This window comes from Octopus sinensis, linkage group LG21, assembly GCF_006345805.1.
Source record: "Octopus sinensis linkage group LG21, ASM634580v1, whole genome shotgun sequence".
In the NCBI taxonomy this organism is placed as follows: domain Eukaryota; kingdom Metazoa; phylum Mollusca; class Cephalopoda; order Octopoda; family Octopodidae; genus Octopus; species Octopus sinensis.
The window spans coordinates 22,978,223-22,995,722 of NC_043017.1; the positions used below are offsets into that span (position 1 = coordinate 22,978,223).

The 17,500-nt window shown below is 40.9% G+C and overlaps 1 protein-coding gene across 4 annotated transcripts in view; it reads left to right on the top strand.

Annotated features, from left to right (window-relative positions):
• Positions 1-17,500, top strand: part of LOC115222902 (protein PRY1) — a 134,057-nt gene that overhangs the window by 14,505 nt on the left and 102,052 nt on the right. Inside the window, exon 1 of one of the 4 annotated variants that reach the window (XM_036511920.1) lies at positions 5,397-5,607. The exons of 1 other annotated variant lie outside the window; for it this stretch is intronic. The gene's annotated coding sequence lies outside the window, so the exon portion shown is untranslated. Of the gene's footprint in view, positions 1-5,396; positions 5,608-11,763; positions 11,920-12,658; positions 12,887-17,500 lie in introns of those variants that run through there. 2 more of the 4 variants (XM_036511921.1, XM_029793288.2) reach the window with 2 other exon arrangements.

Consider the following 17,500-nt stretch of genomic DNA (forward strand, 5'->3'; position numbering starts at 1 on the left):
ACACCATGGTAATCCCTAAAAGAATGTTGGAGCATCATTGTAAAAAATATGGTAGAAAGTACAGGAGCTAAAACACAGCCCTGTTTGGACCCCAACAGTTCAAAGATGCATCTATAAGGTACTCTTATAGAAACAAAGGGAAGAAGATTGTATTTGATAATAACGGAGGAATTAGTAGGTTGTACAGAGCTGGAAAAATTCTTGCGTGGGTGATCCTTAACCACATCAATAAGCATGTAGTCAACAGCATATACCGTGAATCTCAATGTGGATTTCGGGCAGGGAAAGGCACAGCTGACATGATTTATGCCTTTCGGTAAGTTCAAGAAAAGGTACATAAGCAAAATACTGACTTGTACATGGTGTTTGTCGACTTGAACAAGACCTTTGATACAAAGAATTGTGAGGCACTGTGGAAAATCTTGTCAAAAGTTGGTCTTCCAGATAAAATGATAAGAGTAATAGTTTCCCTGCAAAAAGGAACGACGGTAACAGTGATAGCATATAGTCAATGTTCAGAAGCATTTCTGTTGCAATGAAATATATATGTGTGTGTCTGTGTATCTGTATGTGTGTGTGTGTATTTGTACCCACCACCGCTTGACAACCTGTGTTGGTGTGTTTACGTCCGCGTAACTCAGCGGTTCGGCAAAAGACCGACTGAATAAGTACCAGGCATTTTTTTTATAAAAAAAAAGTAAGTACTGGTGTCGATACCTTTGACTGAAGACTGCTTTCTCCTTTTTTATATTCTCGTTTAAACAGGTTCTTTCACTCGCAACGTACTTGCTATAGACTTCTATCTTTTACGAAACACACTTTGCGACAGGCATTTCTTCTCCAGCCTTTTTTTCAGTTTCATGTGGAAAACGAAAAAGTCGATTAGCTCGAGACTGGAGATGAACATGCCTGTTGCAATTCCTATCACCCTTGTCTTCCGTACTACCTCTTTCGCAACAGGCTCGCTCCTCCCTATTCAGGGAGGATGGCGGAACGATCTTAATTACAGATTCGTTCGACAGTTGTACTCTTCTCGAATGCGACAGCAGGTGTTCGACATAAGCCAGAGTTCAATCACCTTGGGGCATTGCACAATCGCGTGCAGGACAGTTTCATTGTCCCTCTCACATCTTGCACAAACCGGCGAAGGTGCACACCCATGTCTAAAGAGCTTATCTCGAACCGGTAAAGCTCCTCTGTAACATTGCCAGGCCAGGGACTTTTGGTAATTATCCATGAATGTTCTTTGGAACAGGCTGGCCAGTTGATCTTCGTCGAAGCCTAGGGTTTCTCCCAGGACGTCGTTACACTTAAACTCTATTAACACTTTATAGAAGAACGAGGTAGTACCCCCGCCACCGGTGTTGCCTGACTGGGAGAGAAGCACGAGTGTCTGATGGCACTCTGCATGCCACACGCCCAACCTCGGTCTAGACTTGATCCGTGGGTTCAGTTTGGTAAACGATGTGAACTGTGGAAATAACAGCTTGACGAACGGAGACCGCACCTGCTCACCGTCCAGGTAAAACCAGAGGTGCCTAAGCCTGAGCGCATTTTTAGCCACGGCATCCCTAGCCCACCCTTCAGCGGCTTTTGGCAGCAGATAGAGCGATTATCCTTTGTACACCTACTCTTATTCTATTTCGAGTTACTCTTCCCACTGCGTTACACACAATATATAAATAGCCATCGGAAATTATTATGACAACTGATAACACACCTTGTATCAGTCCTCTTGTAATTCTTATCGGGTACTTAACCTTGCACCATGATGTAATTGAATCGTGTTTGCAGTAAATTTTATTTACTCTTTTGATAAAAGGAAGTTCACTTCTATCATCGGCAGTTTGGGACGAAGTGACAAATGAAATTTGATGCATTGTTAAATAACAACAAAAAAAAAACGGTCAGTTCTCTCTCCACTCCAAGGTGCTAAAAAGAGACGTCGCGAGAAGGAGCAGATACGTGGAAATTTATATGACTACCTTATTCGGTTGTTTATAACCCAAACTGGATTGATTCTCAAGTAGTATAGTCACATGATTAAGCTTGATGATGATGATGATGATGATGATGACGACGCTGACGACGACGGCGACGGCGGCGGCGGCTGCGATGTTTTCTTTATTAACTGCTGAAGTATGACAGTATAGGAAGTTAGCGTGGTGCTACACAAAAACATGTAAAATAAAACAAAAAAATGAAATAAAAGAAACAATGCAAAATTCAAACAAGGAATAATTCTTCAAAAACAAAACCACCGAAGGTCACTCATGGCCCAGCTTTTTGCTCCATACTCGTACTTGATGGGGCTGGGGGTTCACCCCAATTAAGTTGTCCCAGATATATCATCATGCGGAGAAGCCGACCGGTTCTACTGGTGCTCTCCATCGCTGGCGGTCCCGTCTCAGCCCTTCTGCTTGTCGAGTACCTGAAGATATTCCCCAATCACATCCAGCGGAAACCCCACAAAATGACGGTCTCTCTGACCACTAAGGCAAGTGCCCTCTCCCCTTTTTCTCTTCCAATCTACAGGCGCACGATTTGAGCGGGCTCGTTCACCATTCTTGCAACTCTCACCCGTCTTTCCACAAATTCGTTGGGTGGCAGCACCTCCCTCTCCATTTTCACTTTCATCAAAGAGGAAGATAGTCTTCCATTATTGGTTTCGAATTTTGGCACAAGGCCTGCAATTTCGAGGGAGGAGATAAGTCGAGTACATCGACCCCCAGTGCGCAACTGGTAACTATTTTATCGACTCCGAAAACATAAAAGGTAAAATCGACCTCAGCGGAATTTGAACTCAGAACATAAAAACAGACGAAATACCCGCTCAGCATTTTGCCCGGCGTGCTAACGATACTGCCAGCTCGTTGCCCTAGATGTACTTCCTTATTAGAAGTAATAGTTAGGGTCGATAAATGAAATACCAGTTGAGTACTGGAGTCGATGTGATCGACTGTCCCCCTTCCCACAAAATCCAGGCCTTGTGTCTATAGTAGAAAGGATTATTAGAAATAATAGTAAGACGGCGAATCGTTAGCATGCCGAACAATATGTTCTGAGTTCAAATTCCACCGTAGTCGATTTTACCTTTCATCCTTTCGGGGTCGATAAAATAAGTACCGGTTGCACAGTGGGTCGATGTAATCGACTTACTCCCTTCCTCAAAATTTCCGGCCTTGTACCTAGAGTAGAAAGAATTATTAGAATTAATAATGAGAAAATATTTGATACCAATAAATGTCACAGACTCGGGGACGTCGAAGTATCATGATCGTCGTTGGTGATCCCTAAAATAGCCCAGACCATTCTCTGCCACTAGCGGAACTGGGAGAGGGAGCCAGAGGTGAAGGGGCAGTTCATCCCGAGCGACGATTTTATGGAGGCGGCACTTCTAGTTGTATAGTATAAGCATGTATAAACTGCTTGGGGTGGTGCGCGAAATCAAGGGCCTCTACTCAAAAGCACACACCCCAGCTTCTCCACTGTTCCCTGTACAACGTATTGATCTCCTAGAAACATATTTTAACGAAAGCTTCAGAGTAATTTATTATATCCAGCAACAGAAAATGCCTCTGAACATTGGCTACTAGTATCTATTTCTTTACTACCCACAAGGAGCCAAACACAGAGGGGACAAACAAGGACAGACATAGGTATTAAGTCGATTACATCGACCCCAGTGCGTAACTGGTACTTAATTTATCGACCCCGAAAGGATGAAAGGCAAAGTCGACCTCGGCGGAATTTGAACTCAGAACGTAACGGCAGACGAAATACCTATTTCTTTATTACCCGCAAGGGGCTAAACATAGAGGGGACAAACAAGGACAGACATAGGTATTAAGTCGATTACATCGACCCCAGTGCGTAACTGGTACTTATTTAATCGACCCCGAAAGGATGAAAGGCAAAGTCGACCTCGGCGGAATTTGAACTCAGAACGTAACAGCAGACGAAATACCTATTTCTTTATTACCCACAAGGGGCTAAACATAGAGGGGACAAGCAAGAACAGACATAGGTATTAAGACGATTACATCGACCCCAGTGCGTAACTGGTACTTATTTAATCGACCCCGAAAGGATGAAAGGCAAAATCAACCTCGGCGGAATTCGAACTCAGAACCTAACGGCAGCCGAAATACTGCTAAGCATTTCGCCCGGCGTGCTAACGTTTCTGCCGGCTATCTTGCATTCCTGCGACTTGAGAACATTATTTTCCATAACCAAAATAAGCAATTTATGATCAAGTCTTAATTCCAGTTTTGTTTTTTTTTATGATGATTATTTTATTCCTCATTTTGTTGCTTTCTTATGAATGCTGCGTCTTTGGCAATGTAAATTATGTTCCCAGTTTCAGTGTATAATATCGGCGTTCGATGTCTCTTGTCTTATCGTCTGGATGAGAATATTTTTACTGGTTTAAATGGAGAAGCGGAAAAACGCTGCCGAATGATCTGCGGACTTTTAAAACTATCGTTCTCTGTCTATACTTCTCTCTCTCTCTCTCTCTCTCTCTCTCTCTCGCTCTCTCTCTCTCTCTCTCTCTCTCTCTCTCTCTCCTTCTCTCTCTCTCTCTTTTGACTTTCACTCTCTCATTCTCTTCTCATACTTATATTTGTGCATGCATGGTCAAGTGCAAGTATGTATATGTATCCATGATCTGTATGTGCATATGTATGCATGTGTTTATATGTGTTTATATATGTGTGGATGCACACGCACATTCATTCATAAATACATCGTAGTTTTTTCCCGGCTCTTTCCAAGGCAGGCGCTTGTACACACACACACACATATATATATGTAGACACTTGCATACATACATACATACATACATACAGACAGACAGACAGACAGACAGACAGACAGACAGACAGAGACAGACAGACAGACAGACAGACAGGCGGGCGGGCGGGCGGACAGACGGACATGCAGACGTACATTGATATATAGAGAGGTGGGGGAAAGAAAGCAGTGCACTTGACCATTTGCAGAGAGGGAGATCTCCTTAAGCTGGTAACCTGGCTCGAATGCTTTGGAGCCGAACCAAATATTATCGCAAAGTATAAGATCTGACGTCCTTGGAGTTTTCGCTCGGAAGGATAGAAGGCGAAGATGACCTCAGCAGGATTCGAACACCTAAAGAGCAAAGAGTCAGAACCAAACACCGCGAGGCATTCGACCCGACGCTCTAACGACTCTACCAAATTAGGAAGAGAAACACATCAACACATAGGAACGCTGTTACACTCACGCACACACACACACACACACACACACACACATACACACACACACACACACACACACACACACCACAGCACACACACACACACACACACCACACACACACATGCACACAAACATACATCGATATCTCCAAAAAGTAGGTAACTAAAATCGTTGCTTTCGTGGAGATATAATGAGTAAAAAATTGATACGAAATAACTCAGAACAACATTTAACACCATTAAATGGTTTAAATAGTTCTTACCGTTGCTTGGAACAATGTACACTTAAAGTCTACCCCAACCAACTGAGAGACAGCCTCTTCTTGTGTTTATATACGACTTAGTAGAAAACATAGCAACGAATCAGGTAATAACCATTCGTTTATTCTTTTACCCTATTATTCCGTTATTCTTTTGCTGTTGTCAGAGCCGTTCGAATGTCATTAAGGGACTTATCTTCTTTTCTTTATTGCTTTTTTTTCTCTCTTTCGTTTGTGTGATGCTTTTCTTTGTTGTCGATCTGACTTTCATATCGATTCCACCCCCAGCAACATATTTCCGTCTGGCTCATATCTCATCGATATTTATTTGTCGAATGGTTAAGTTTTAAATTTTTTGGCGTAAAGGAGGTGTAACTCGACTCACACTTTTTACACCTGTATACACACACAAACACACACACGCATCTTAAATTAGGTCCTTTTTTTATAACGGAATGTTCGTACATTCATTCATGCATGCATACATACACATGCATATCTACCGATCTATCTATCTATCTATCTATCAATCAATCTATCTAACTATCTATCTATCTATCTTTATATATATATATATATATATATATATGTTAAGGTATGTAGAAAAATACAACATGGACAAGAACGTATAACTCTTAGAAGACGATACAATAAACACGGACAGGACATTCGAAACCCTCAGTCTTCAGTCAAGAACCGGATCATCGTAGTAATTTCGGCTGATTAATCTTAAGATTACTAGATCACGGCCAGCCCTCCAAGAAAAACTAAGCAACGAGCATTAGAAAAACTAAATATATATATATATACAAGCATATATATATATAAGTGAAGGCGCGTGACTTACTGATGGTTAGGTTGTTCGATTCCCGGTAGCAGTTGGGTCCTTGAGCAAGACACTTTATCTCACGTTGCTACACTCCACTCAGTGACCAGAAATGAGTATTTCAAAGGGCCGACCTTGTTACACTCTGTGTCACGCTGAATATCCCTGAGAACTACGTAGTCTATATTACTGACGTTGATTTCGAATTTTAGCACAAGGCGAGCAATTCCGGTGTAGAGGGTAATGTCAGTTACATCTACCCCAGTGCGTAACTGGTACTTATTTTATCGACTCCCCCCAAGAGGGTAAAAGGCAACCCTGGCGGAATTTGAACTCAGAACGTAAAGACGGGTGAAATGCTGCTTAGCATTTTGCCCAGCTTGCTAACGTCTCTGCCACCTCGCCGCCTTAACTATCATCATCATCATTGTTCGACCGTGGTCGAGACAATGGAATTTACCATGCTACGCCAAACTTCACGGTCCATCATGGCAATACGGAGGTCCTGTTGCTGGATGCCTGCATCCCTGGAGATTACATCAGGGTAGGAGAGTGTGCGCCCTCTGGTATTGCGAGTAGATGGCTTCCAGAGGAGAAGAGTAGAAATTACCTCTTTTTCAGCTCTACAACCATGTCCAGCAAACTGGACTCTCCTACCTTTCACAAGAGATGACACAGGTGGTAGTTTCCCATATATTTGCATTTTGGTTGGATGGCGCCTCCACGAGAGATTTTAACTATACATTACTGATATTGACTACATGTAGATGTTTCTCCTTCGTTCGTCTTGGCGAATGCGACCTAGACTTGGAGGAAGCGATACCGCATCCAGCGACATCGGTATTTCAATTCTAAATTCATTCCGTTGGTGATTCAGCAGAGATGGCCCTATCACTGCTCCTCATCTCCTCTTGACTCCCGGCTTAAATCTTCTCTCTTACTTCATAACCACCTAGAGGCTTTTTTTCTGCTGCCTCTCCCATCCTATACACAGCTTCTTTTCGCTTTCTCCTTCTCTTGCTCCAATGGCTCTATTTTTGACCGCAAAAGTTTCCTCTGCACTCAACCCAGACTGGGAATAGCCCTACCTGATACCTCTTCTCTTTGCAATCCTACGGAAAGGTTCTGGTACATTTTTGCTGAATCTCGGAAAAGCATGTTATTTGTCTAACCCAGTTGTTCTAAACCAGAATCCATATGACCTCGGGGAGGGGGCGTGTAAGGGTTTGGGGGATCCACACCAGTAAAACAGTAAATTGGACCCGTAGTAGTGTATCAAGGGTTCACGAAAATGATGTTACTTTGGATGTATTTGTTGTAAGAAACAGCTTGCTTTCTTTCTCAAACGTTTTACATAGCTGAGCTAACACAAATTATTGTGTGAAAAACAGAATCGGGATTTTGAAAGAAGTATCTACAAAACTAGTTTTTAAACATCGAATGGCTTTGAGGGTCCACCAGAAGAGAAGAGTAATCAAAGGGGCCCATAAGTAAAAAATGGTTACTCTTTTACTCTTTTACTTGTTTCAGTCAGTTGACTGCGGCCATGCTGGAGCACCGCCTTTAGTCGAGCAACTCGACCCCGGGACTTATTCTTTGTAAGCCCAGTACTTATTCTATCGGTCTGTTTTGCCGAACCGCTAAGTGACGGAGACATAAACACACCAGCATCGGTTGTCAAGCAATGCTAGGGAGACAAACATACACGCACACACATATATATATATATACATATATACGACGGGCTTAGTAGAAGACACTTGCCCAAGGTGCCACGCAGTGGGACTGAACCCAGAACCATGTGGTTGGTAAGCAAGCTACTTACCACACAGCCACTCCTGCACTATAAGAACTACTGGTTGAACCTTTTGATATATTAAGTTTAATTTCTATCATAAACAAAATTAGTTTTATTAACATAAAAATTGAATTACAACTTAATTACAAGGAAACAAAGAAAAGCAAAAAAAAAAATAATAATAATAAAGTGGAGTTCATTAAGCTGGAGAAGATGCGAGGTGGGAGAGAGTACACCCTAAAACACGCCCTGCGGACTTGACCGCGATGACGTTGACGCGATTGCATCGCCGCGTGGCTGTGATGGCGTTGCTGCGTTGCCGCGACACTCGCTGCAGCATCCATACCACTTCGGGGTGCATTTCTCAGATGGACTGCAGTTATATAATTATTTGATTAATTATACAATACATCGTATCGTATAATTTTCAAGCTGTCCTATTTGGGTGACAATCTACATTATTAAAGCAGCAAACATGATTAACTCCACTTTAGATATCTCTAATTTAATTCCATGAACTCCTTCGTGATTAAACTTTAAAATTACTTCTATATCAGTTTCAATATACCAATTTTCACTGTAGTGTGTGTATTGGTGTGTAAATGTTTGTGTACGCGTGTATGTTGTGTGTGATGCATGTGTGTGTGTGTGTGTGTGTGTATGTGTGAATGATAGCTGAAAGTCTGCTGAGAGCCTTATTAAATAATCTTATCCGCATACTGTATCAGTCGGTATAGTTTTATACATTTTTATTTGAGAATTGCTACAACGAACGTTTCCGCCTGTAGACTATTATCAGAATATCAGGTCGAGACGATTATTGTGTCATTTTTGTATTTACACACACACACACACCACACGTGTGTTAAAAGGCACATGGCTTAGTGGCTAGAGTATCGGGCTCGCAATCATGAGGTAGTGAGTTCGATTCCCAAACCGGACTGTGTATTGTGTTCTTGAGCAAGACACTTTATATGTGAAATGATACCACGATGCTGCGTAATAACGAATTTGTCTTACAAAACATCGCAATCAGGTTTGAAACTACGTCCTCACTTTCACGCTTTGTGTGCATTTTGTGAGAAATCTTCAAGTGTACATCCCTTCTTTGACCGCAAGAGCCATTTTCCAGAAAAACAATAATCACGAACTAAACGGCAAAGGACACCACACAGACTTGAGTGTATGAAGTATGAACGTTACATTTTTTTGTAAACTTTTCAAGCTTTTCTGCATTGATAAAAAATTCATGCTTATAATGAACCAAAGGAAAGTCAACATGAAAGTATCAACATGAAAATATCAACATATAACCACTATAACAATAGTAATAGAACATTTGTTTAAACCCGTATCATGTTTGCATTATGTAAAGTTTTCTTCTTGCCTTCTTCTAAGATAAATCGCCTGGTTGTATAACTTAGTGTCGCTTGCAACTTTAAACAGTGTTTATCGTCTGTATATCTCTCTCTATATAAACGGCAGTTTGTCTGTGTGTGTGTCTGTGTGTCTGTTAGGTTGTACCCTCACCCTGACCACGGCTTTCAACCGATTCTGATGAAACTTGACACACACATAGCCCAATGTCATAATTCAAAACTAACGCAGCGAAAATTTTGAAAAGTTCCCCCAGTTCTGAAAAAAATCGATAAATTCGACATGGGGTCGAGAATCAGAAACACAAACCACAGACTGTCTAGAGGACGCAACTCGACCTTTTTAACTCTCAAAAAATTTACCTTCATTTTTTTGCTATTTTTTGGCTATAACTCTCTAAAAATGCTTTATAGTTATTTCCCTTACAAACCCGAGCAACGCCGGGCGATACTGCTAGTCATTTATAATAATGAGTAGTCAAACAGGATAGGAAGCAAATCAGATCGATTCGATAAAAAGTGTGTACTTTTGTCTTTGAGTTAATCTTTTTTGCTGATAAGAAATAACTTTCTGTTATGCAGTCATGCATTTAAAAAAAACGATACTGTGTAAAATGAGCGGAGTGGACAGAGTAGAAGAGAGAGGAAGAGCGAAAGAGAGAGTGAAGAGGCGCAGGGGTGGCTGGGTGGGTGAGAAGGTTGCTTCGCAATCACGTGATTGCGGGTTCAGCCCCCCCAACCCACCCCCACTACATGGCACCTTGAGCAGGTCTCTTCTGCTACAGCCTCGGGCCGATCAAAACTTGGAGAGTGGATTTGGTAGACGGAAACTGAAAGAAGCCCGTGGTGTGTTGTGTGTGTGTGCATGTGTGTATGTGTGTGTATGTGAGTGTGTGTGTGTGTGTGTGTATGTATGTTAGTGTCTGTATTTGTCACCCGCCACCGCTTGTCAACTGGTATTGGTGTGTTTACATCCCCTTAACATAGCGGTTCGGCAAAAGAAAAAGGCAGAATAAGCACCAAGCTTTTAAAAAGAAGAGAATTAAGTATTGGGGTCGATTCATTCGACTAAAAATTCTTCAAGGCTGTGCCCCAAGTAAAAGGCAGAAGATGAAAGGAAAACATACAAACAGACAGACAGAAAAGCGTGGGTGGCTGGATGGAGAACAATAAGCTGTGTTAGACCACTTCAAATGAATTCGAGAACATATGCGTTAAAATATAAGCCGAGTATAAAACAGGAACCTGAGGGAAATGGTGGTGGTGGTGTTGGTGGTGGTGGCTGGTGGGTGGTGGTGATGGTGGTGGGTTGGGGTGTCTGTGGTGGTGGTGGTGGTGGTGTCGGTGGTGGTGGTGGTGGTGGTGGTGTTGGTGGTGGGGTGGTGGTGGGTGGTGGTGCGGTGGTGGTGGGTGGTGGTGGTTGTGGGTGGTGGTGGTGGCGGCGGCGGTGGAGGCGGCGGCATTGGTGTGGTGGTGGTGGTGTGGCGGCGGCGGGGTGGTGGTGGTGTGGTGGCGGTGGTGGTGGCGGCGGCATTGGTGGTGGTGGTGGTGGTTGTGATGGTGGTGGTGGTGGTGGTGGTGGCAATGGAGGCGACGGCGGCAATTGTGCCGGAGATGGTGGATTCTAGCTGCGAATTGTTTGATCCAGCGTCCTTCGCTTTTGTGCCAACTCTTAATTACGAAAATACCCAATTAGCTAATACTCCCAGTCATTTATTAATTGTTCTCTTCTACTCTAGGCACAAGGCCCGAAATTTGGGGGGGGAGGTGGCCCAGTCGATTAGATCAACACCAGTACGCCACTGGTACTTAATTTATCGACCCCGAAAGGATGAAATGCAAAGTCGACCTCGGCGGAATTTGAACTCAGAACGTGAACACGGGCGAAATACCGCTGAGAATTTCGCCCAGCGTGCTAAATTTCCTGCCAGCTCGCTGCCTTCATTTATTGATTATTGAATCATCGATGAAGACGAACTGGGATCTGTAAGGCCACTGAGTGTTTGTTATAGAGTGTATCCTCTAATACATCTTGCTGTACGTTCCGAATAAAAGATAATTATGAAATGAATCAGTCCCACCCAAAATGTTTCGTAATCTATAATTCTTTAGATCATTAAGGCTTAATCGAAACCTTCTCACTGGCTGAGATATGTAAGGCCACTAGTTTCTGTATGTATATCATCTAATACAACCCGCTGCACGTCCAGGTCAACTGAGGCTAAGCGGTTATATAACTAATGAATTATGAGCTACAGTTTATAGTTTCATTTGCATTTGAGAATTTCCTGACGTCTCAAACCAGCTAAATCAAAATAACTCGCTTTCTCGGTTACGCAGTTGAAGCTTCTAATTTTGACGGCTGAAAATTGTTGGAGACTCCTTGGTGTAACGGTTAGCACGACGACGCAGATACATGATATGGTTCCCTCCTTGTCTTTGGTAATTGTTGAAAACTGAGTAACTATTCAAGCAGTTTTAACTTCTAAAAATTATATAGAATTTTATTTCATGCAATGAATACGTTTTCTCGACTTGTGAACATAAGTATCCTCCAGTCCTTACACAAGCGCACACGCGTGTACTTATGTTTGTATGTATGCATGTATGCATTTATGTATGTATATATATAATATAATGTATGTATGTATGTATGTATGTATGTATGTATGTATGTATGTGATTGCGCAAAGAACGACAGCTTGTCATTTAAGGCAAACAGTAAAATTCCGACTTGAAGAGTAACATACCTACACACACACACACATACATGCACATGCATATACGCACGCTCATGCACACATACATACGCACACACACTCTCTCTCTTTCACACACACACACACACACATACATGTATGTAAGTGCGCGTGTGTTCATGAGTCTGAACATGGGAGTGTACGTTAATGTATGTATGTTTAAATAGAATGTATTAAATTCATTGCAATGATTTTATGTCTATAAGCATATACACTTATATATATATATATATATATATATATATATATATGACCACTCGACACGGATCCGATTTTGTGTATTGTTGCCACGTGTTGTCCTTTGTTCATAACAGATGTTTGATTGCTCCTCTTAAAATGGGCAACAGCGTAAAAGCGAGGGGTGGAGAGGCGCAAATTATTGAAATTATATAGAGCAAGAGAAGCGCAGATTCGCCACACTCAGTCACAAAACTTGTACTTCAGTGGGTGTTTTAAGTGGATGAAAAATTCCGAGGATTAAATCTGAAATATCTCTGAAGAGCAGTTTCACTTGTAAGAGATAATAACAAAACGAACCAACGTAAATTGCTTCACGCTAGGCCACCGGTTGACCAAACGTTCACATCGTCCTCAACAAAACAAAAGCTTGTGTTTTTCTTCTCAAAGGTGGGTGCTTTATTTTACATATCTGGGTTTTAGTTTTACCTACTAAACCGTTAGTATTATATTCTGATCGTATGTTATTTACTACATGAATACGCACACGTAAATATAGTCCCGGGCCTACCAAAGCCTTGTGAGTGGATTGGGTTGACGGAAACTGAGTGAAGCCCGTCGTATATATATATGGTGTGATTGTGTGTGTCTGTGTTTGACCCTCAGCACAGCCTGAGAACCGGTGATGGTGTGCTTACATACCCCGTAACTTAGCAGTTCAACAAAAAAAACGATAAAATAAGTACCAGGTTTTAAAAAAATAAGTACTAGGATTGATTCGTTCGACTAAAATTCTTCAACGTGGTACCCCAGCATGGCCGCAGTTCAAAGACTAAAGCAAGTAAATGATAAAATGATTTGTGTGTGTGTATGTGTGTGTGTGTGTGTGCATGTGTAAGCATATGCGTATGTGTATGTATGTAATGTATGTATGTATGTATGTATGTAATGTATGTATGTATGTATGTATGTACGTATGTATGTATGGATGTATGCATGTATGCATCTATGTATGTATGTAATGTATATATGTATGTAATGTATGCATGTATGCATGTATGTATGTATGTATGTATGTATGTATGTATGTATGTATGCATGCATGCATGTATGTATGTATGTATGTATGTATGTAATGTATGTATGTATGTATGTATGTATGTACGTATGTATGTATGTATGCATGCATGTATGTATGTAATGTATGCATGTATGTATGTATGTATGTATGTAATGTATGTATGTAATGTATGTATGTATGTTATTATGTAATGTATGTATGTATGTATGCATGCATACATGTATGTATGTATGTATGTATGTATGTATGTATGTATGTATGTATGTATGTATGTATGTATGTATAGCATCTAAGTTTCAGTTTACTAGCCATTACCAAATTCATTACAGAAATTTAGCAGATTCACTTACACTCTTTCCTTTCTCCATCTTCTGAGACATCCGTCAAATCTCTATTTTTTCTCTTGCTGCAGGGCAGTGGTCCGAAACGTCAAATTCACAATCATGCCTTTCTTATAACGTAAAATTAATTACTATAAACAGCATATGCTTGTCCGTTATTCCTTTAGCGTTTTCCGTTGTCCGTGATACTTCTCCAATGTAATATACACACATGCCGTGCATGTGTGTGTGCGTGCGCATGTGCGTATTTATACATACACACACACACACACATATATATATATGTATCTTGTCTTTTACTTGTTTCAATCATTCGACTGTGGCCTTGCTGGGGCACTTTTTAAGCCCATACTTATTCTAGCGGTCTCTTATTGCCGGTCCAATACGCTACGGGAACGTAGACAACCAACACGGGTTGTCAGTTTGTAAGAGGACAAGTACAAACATAAAGATACGTACAGATACACAACCAGACACACACACCACACACACACACACACGTTTTGCTTTAATTATATATATATATATATATATATATATTATATATATAACAAATTGAGATAGGGGTTGCATGGTTCAATAAAGTATGTGATTGGGTATTATCCGGTAGTTGATTATGATTTAGATGTATTTCTCCATTTTCTGATTTTGTATATATATATATATATATATATATATATATATCCTGCAGTATAGCCCGACGTTGCTCGGGTTTGTTTTTTAGTTGCGCTTAAAACGGCAGACTTTGATATCACGTTAACAAAGTTTTTACATAGTTTCAATCTTTTTTGAAAAGTAAAAATTTGGCATTATGTAGCTTGTTATTCTCTTTAAGTGAACATTTTTCTGGTTGAAATACACCGAAAAATGACGACACAGCAGTCAAAAAATCGTAAAAAATACGGATTTTCATAGAAAATAGCACCTTTTTGATGTAAATATTTTTTGGTCTTAACATGATCCGATTTGAATTTTTTTCTTCTACGGAATGAAGAGCAAGCCTTCTTCTATCATACTCTCAATTTTGGTCAACTTGCGCCGCTACCAAACCTGCCACACACAGACAGACAGACAACTTCAGTTTTATATATATATATATTAGTTTATACACAACTAGACTCACATTCTTTATTATGATGCTCTCAGTTTTCATAAGGATAAATATGTTTATCCGAATTTGTTCTCTGCTATTTCTTTCATCAAGTCCTGTGTAATAATAATTTTTTGTTTATACTTCTCGCACTGAGGAAAACAGTGATATGTAATTAATTTAATTTAATCAAATTAATCTAAATTACTCTACCATGAATTTACATGTTAATATCACTATTTGAAACGATCGTAAGCATGTATTAAAATTCTTTCAAATTTTAACAACTCTTCTCCATTTTTAACAAATTTGTTGAGTTCTATGGGATACCTTTCCATAAATTCTGATGACACACCATTTATAAGAATTATTTTCATAATCGCAAACTTACGCCAGTAAGCTACCAGCAAAATATGAAGAATCTTTATCAGAAATCGCTTTTCTTGGAACCCTCCAAAGTAAAAGGATGGAATATAATTCAACTTTTTCACACACACACACACACACACACACATACATACATACATATATACGACGGGATTCTTTCAGTTTCCGTCTACCAAATCCACCCAGAAGGATTTTGGTCGGCCCAAGGCTATAGTAGAAGACATTTGCCTAAGGTGCCACACAGTGGAACTGAACCTGGAACAATGTAGCTGGGAAGCAAACCTCTTAGCACACAGCTACTCTTGCGCCGATACAGCCACGTCTGCTCCTATACAGCCACGCCTGCGCCCAAATAGATAAAATGAGAAACTGATCCCACCATAGTAAAAATAGTATTGCCTACTGTGTTATTGAGTACTTCTTATTCCGACAGTCAACACTAAACGTGTGCATGTGTGAATGGGAGTGTGTTTGTGTGTGTTTGTATGTGTGTGTGTGTGTGTTTTTATGTGTGTGTGTGCGTGCGTGCGTGTGTGTGATTGTTGTGCACGCATTTATTTAACAACTGTTCTTGAACTAAAGTACTTCTTTCTTCATAACTCCGCTCTGTCTCTCTTTTCCTCTCCCTCTCTCTCTCCTTCTTTCTGCCTCACTCTCTCTCCTCTCTCTCTCTCTCTCTCTCTCTCTCTATCTATCTATCTCTTTCTGCCTCTCTGCCTTTCTCTCTCCTTCTCTTTTGATCTAATTACAGCTTTTCTGTAACAAATACGTTTAACAAATGCGTTTATTTTTATTGAATATAAAATATACCTTTCGCTATAATTCATAAAGCAGCTAGCCGTATACATTGTCAGTATATTTATATTGACTTTGTATTGATCTGATATCGATTTTATGGACACTACTACAAACTGTAGGTTCATTGATTATTATTATTTAAAATTTATTTATCTTTTTTTTTTTGCATTTCGCTGCTGTTATTTTTTTTCTTTTTGTATTTTTGGCTAGTGTCAACCCTGAGCGAGCCGATTGGATGTCATTTGCACTCCAGCCGTGACCATCGTACCTATTGTTACATCTCTACTTCGCTATCCAATATATCCAACACCATCTTTTCTTTTTTTTCTAAGGGGCTAGGGTGACACTTCCTAGAGATTTAGCTGTTATTTCAAGGAGGTTTTGTGACCACATAGAGACTTTCCTGGGACACTGAAATCGATTAATATTGATGGTATAAGAAATGAACAAAAGAAAGTGAGAGAGAAGAGAAAGAGGCAGACAAACAGACAGACAAAAGAACGGGGGTGGCAGGGTGAGGAATGATATTCTTTGACCACTTAAACTGAACTGAGGAACATATTTGTTAAAGTATCAACTGAGTAGAAAACCGGAACCCGATAGAGGTAGTGGTAGTGGTAGCGGTGGGGGGGGGTATAATAGTGGTGGTGGTGGTGGTGGTGGTGGTGGTGGCGGCAGCGGCGACGGGGGGTTGGCGGGCCGTCGTGGTTTTGGTAACGGTTGCTATGGAGATGATTGTGATGGTGGTCTGTGTCTGTAAAAAAATATACTGAGAGGTTTCTGAGTAGGGGAGAAGAGGAATCAGATGTGTTAGAACTGTCTCTTTGTCGGAGAGAGAGAGAGAGAGAGAGGGGGGAGGCAGTAGATGTTCGAAGAGTAATCCCTCACCCCCATCCCTCAGTCAATCTGTCATTTCTGAAACTTCAGTCTGTCATTTCTGAAATTTCCCACAGGAAATAGGACTTTGTCCAAACTCTCGACCTGAGCTCAAAATAAAAGATGTCGACAGAAACATGGACACTGACAAAGAAATTATCAAACGGATGTAAATGGTTGCTACACAAGGATGCTACGAATTGCTGCAACATATGACAAATGAATGCCTTTTTGGAAAGATCAGACAAAGACGGTTGCAACTATCTGGTCAGTCAGTACGTGCGCCACCCTGGACGAGAAGCATCCAAATTAGCCATGTGGGACCCATTTCATAGTGATGTTAGAAGGGGAAAATGTTGTCACATTTACATGAACGACTTGATTGTAAACACTGGCCTGGACTGTATCCAGGACCTCGAGACAATGATGATGGACCGAGAGGTGTGGTGGCCCGAGTTGGAACCCGGCCATAATATTAAATAACGTTGCCG